The sequence below is a fragment of the Sinocyclocheilus anshuiensis genome, unplaced genomic scaffold (genome assembly GCF_001515605.1).
Source record: "Sinocyclocheilus anshuiensis isolate Anshui unplaced genomic scaffold, SAMN03320099.WGS_v1.1 scaffold273, whole genome shotgun sequence".
Lineage (NCBI taxonomy): Eukaryota > Metazoa > Chordata > Actinopteri > Cypriniformes > Cyprinidae > Sinocyclocheilus > Sinocyclocheilus anshuiensis.
The window spans coordinates 398,080-402,809 of NW_015540857.1; the positions used below are offsets into that span (position 1 = coordinate 398,080).

Below are 4,730 nucleotides of genomic sequence, written 5' to 3' on the forward strand. Positions count from 1 at the left end.
ATATATATATATATATATATACATATATATATACATATATATATATATATATAATGTTTGTGTACAAACAACATGTACGTTGTTTTTTTGGTGTTTGGCTTAGTGTTATGTTAATTTATTTTTACAATTTAATTAATTTTTTGATTTAAATTAATTTAAATTTAATTTAAATTTAGTGTTATGTTAGAATCATTATTATACTCTTATACCTTTTGTTCTTTAATATTTTGAATTGTTTTAGCTTTATTTTTTGTTTTTCATTTAAATGTTAAGTTTTGAAATTTTGTTGTATGCATTTGTAATTTTTATTTAATTTCTTTATTTTTAAAATGTGTATAAGTAGTATTTATAAAGTTTTAGCTTTTAGTTTTGGATCTGTTTTTAGTTGTTTTAATACTACAATTGATTGCTTCTGTTGTCCTCATTTGTAAGTCACTTTGGATAAAAGCATCTGCTAAATTACTAAATAAATAAATACAAATAAATAAATATGGATAAAGAACTAGAAGGATATGAATGGATGGATGGATAGCTGGATATGAATGGATGGATGGAGAACTAGATAGATATGGATAAAGAACTATATGGATGTGAATGGATAGATGGAGAACTAGATGGATATAGAATAAGAAATGGATGGATAGATAGATAGATGGATGGATATAACCTGATAGATATAGATGGATATAGAACTAGGTAGATAAAGATGGATATGGAACTAGATATAGATAGATATAGATGGACAGATATAACCTGATAGATAGATAAAGATAGATATAAAACTAGATGGATATATAAACTATATATACACACACACACACACACACAAGATGACTATAGAAGTAAATATTTATAAAGATAGATATGGAACTAGATAGATGATGTAGATGATATAGATGATATAAAGATATAAATGCATATGGAATTAGATAGATAAAGATGGCTAGAGAACTATATGGATATAGATGGACATAGAAAAATAGAACTAAATAGATAAAGATGGATATAGATAGATAGATAGATAGATGGATAGATAGATAGACAGACAGCTGTTTTAGTAGGAATATTTGGACATAAATCCCTGATAATGACAGAATTTTATATGATACCCTACCCAAATATAAATCCACAGTCCTGCTTTATTGTTCCACATTTTCCCAGTTCTGAGGCTTGAGGAATCACATCATCCTCTAAATCAAGCAACTTTTGCGAGTTCCCATTCTTATGGTCTCGTATTGTTAGCGGCCGTTTCCCCACTGTGATTATGTGTAATGGCTTGTCGTCGGCTGTCATATCATGTCACATCAGTGCAGTGGACTACACCAGAGCACAGCTAATCACTGCAGCCATTAATCTGGCCCACATGCTGGATATTGCATCCTTTAATGGACTGGGAGGGAGTTCAGTGGGACTCTGGTACTAATGACGGAGAGGACCGAGTCCCACTTAGTCCGTGCCACCCTCTGAGATTTTCACAGCGGACACCTCCGCTCTCTCTCTCTCAATTATGCAGTAAGTTTTCAGCGAGGCAAATATACAGACTCCTAAGGGGCCTTTGGAGCCCAATTAGAGCCAGGCAATGAGGCATGGTGTCTCTTGAGCGACTAGCGTGATCATGATGGGGCTTCAGAGCATATGTGGGATACACTGTGTCTGGGATTACTAGAGTCAAAAAGTCTAAGACCTTTTTTATCTCTGTTATATTGCATTTGATTTAGTGATGTCAAAATTAGTGCGTTATCTCATATGATTCATTCTTTCAGTTTAACGCATTACAAATATTTAACGCAATTAATGCAGGGGCGGAGCTAGGGTTGGCCAACCCACTCACAACTGCTGCTTCTGTCTCTTTTTGTCTTTGCAAGAATTGCTTTTATTTAGACGCAGAACATCTTTAAGACCACATCAAACTGACTTTTAAGACACACACTCCACTTCGTCTCAGCGACAGGCGCTAGTTAAACAAGCACAGAAAAGATACAGGTAGGAGCTTCAGTAGAACAACAGTGAACTGCGGTCAGATGAGATGTTGTCAGGCCATATGTCAGTAAAAACGTAAATGTCAGTAAAAAAATGAATTTTCCTGTCCTGTCAGTCGTTACACTGTGCTTCAATTGCATGCACAAATACGGTGGCGCACACTGTAGCCTGTATCATTTCATATTAAAGCACGAATGAAACTATGTGCATGCAATGTCGTAGTTATGTCATTGGTTAAGTCATGAAGTTACCAAAATACAATGCATCTCAAATCCGCGTCACGTTCAGCAGTGGCAGCTCTTAAAGTAATAGCAGCCTAATAACCTAATAACCCAGCTGCTGTGATGTCTGTTCATCAAAGAACAAAAGAAAGAAGAGGAAATCAATAAGTTTTGTAGCTTTTCGGATTCATCTATATTTAATCTAGAATGTTTGATAACTTTATTAAATTTTTTATATATTTCCTACTTGTTGAAGGGCACAGGTAGCTAAATATGCATTAATTATAATAGGCTTATGCGAAGATTATTTTAAGTTCACTTAAATTAGAAGTTGTTACTTTTTAAAGTCTAATAAATTTTAAAATTGATAGCTCTCAATTATACTGTAATGTTAGTATAGTCAATATCGCATATAGTCAATGATAAAATATTAGGAAAAAGAAAAAAAATTTCTAGAGACATCAGTAGTATTGGTATCAGTGATACTCACCTTATATTATATATATACATATATTAAAAATATACAGTGTTTCTGTTGTTTCTATATTCATTTGAAGATTGAGTATGAAATTATAGGGGGGGAAGGAGGAAGTCGTGGCCTAATGGTTAGAGAGTCGGACTCGTAAACCAAGGTTGTAGGTGGGGGGAGTGAATGTACAGCGCTCTCTTCCACCTTCAATACCACGACTGAGGTGCCCTTGAGCAAGGCACCGAACCCCCAACTGCTCCCCGGGCACCGCAGCAAAAAATGGCTGCCCACTGCTCCGGGTGTGTGTTCACGGTGTGTGTGTGCACTTAGGATGGGATAAATGCAGAGCACTAATTCCGAGTATGGGTCACCATACTTGGCCACATGTCACGTCACTTTAAAAGAAATTATTGCAATATGAAAGTATATTTAAAAACTTTAATCATGATTAAGAGCCCCCCCCATTTTGTAAACAAGATAAATCAGGCATAATTGTTTCCTTATTATATTCATTTTGAAAATAGGAAAACATGAATGCAAATGCTTTTTGTTGTTAGCTTTAATTTAAAATTATTATTATTATTATTATTTGTTTATCAAAATATAGCTTTAACTTAGATACACTTCATTATGGAAATATGAATGCTGTTTTCTGTTTACTTATTTTTTTTATATATTATATTATATTATATTATTATTTAGAATGTTTTTTTGTTGTTGCTGGCTTTAATTTTTATTATTATTATTATAGTAATAAATAATATTTGTTTTTATTTGTATTTTTATTTATTTTTATGGAAGTAAACAAGTAATGCAAATGTTGTTTCCTGTTTGCTTTAATCAGTTGTATTTTCTTCTAGACTAAGTAAAGTGTGTCACCGCAGGCTGGAGGTGTTTCTGTGGTGTTTGGGGTTTTATTGGATTGTGTTTAGCTAGAGCTCTGTCACCTCCTTACTTAAAGAATCCAGACACGTTCTTTTTCCTCTAGCGGTTCACCATGCGATAGGCCGACAGTCTGGAGCCGGTCCTGTTGTGGCTTGCTGTCTAAGACCACACAGAAATACGGATCAATGTATTGTCCACTATATAGTCCAGTACCATTGGACTGTTGGTCTAAAAACAGACCCCTATTCTGTTTCCGTGGAGACCTGCAGTCTTCGAAATCCTGACATTTGACTTACTGTTTATTCCCCTGTCGCTAAGTCTGCCTGCCTGCGGGCAAAACCTGCCAAAGAAGGAAAAAACATGTTTTTGCATGGATTTGTGTTTAGATTCAGGGAAAATTGTTTGTTATTGTGCAAACACTGAAATATTTACTACACCAAAAATACTTTTACATACCCATTTCCTGATATACAGTGTTGGGGAGTAACTAGTTACATGTAACGGCGTTACGTAATTTAATTACAAAATAAATGTAACTGTAATCAGTTACAGTTACTAAGAAATAATGTGTAATTAAATTACAGTTACTTATGAAAATGTTAACGATTACAAAGGGGATTACATTTGAATATTTACACACTTCCACATACAGATTTAATTGATTTCTTTCCCAAATTGCGCTGACTACTCTGAGACATACGGCCCTATAATGTCCGCGATGCGGAAAACACAGACTGGTTCGTAGAATCCAGTCGTAAAAACAGAATTCCGATAGCCTAACGCGGAAGGAATATGCCACATTTTGGACGAATAAATCAAAAGTACGTCAGTGCACTTGAATCAAAACGCGATATGGACTAGTGTCTGTGAATATTAAGCCGCGAAAAGACAATATATGAATCCTGCACGTTCTGCGTGTCTGTGGAAATCAGGCGCGGACTGGCCATCGGGAGAACCGGGACAATTCCCGGTGGCCTGGCAGCCGATTTGGCCCGCTATTTTAATATTATTATGGTATAATTGCCTGCCAAATGTAATAAAGCGATTATTTCCGAATTCGCCATTCGATAATTAAATCTCTAATAAATCATGAATCGGTTAGTCGTGACTGGCTTCGGCTCGCGCGCTCTCTGCGCCTCCGCCAAACGGTTTGGATCAGAGTAATCAATGCGAGA

The 4,730-nt window shown here is 35.2% G+C and overlaps 1 pseudogene; it reads left to right on the plus strand.

Moving 5' to 3' along the window:
- LOC107687883 (contactin-associated protein-like 5) overlaps positions 1–4,730 on the plus strand; it is a 98,582-nt pseudogene that overhangs the window by 63,981 nt on the left and 29,871 nt on the right.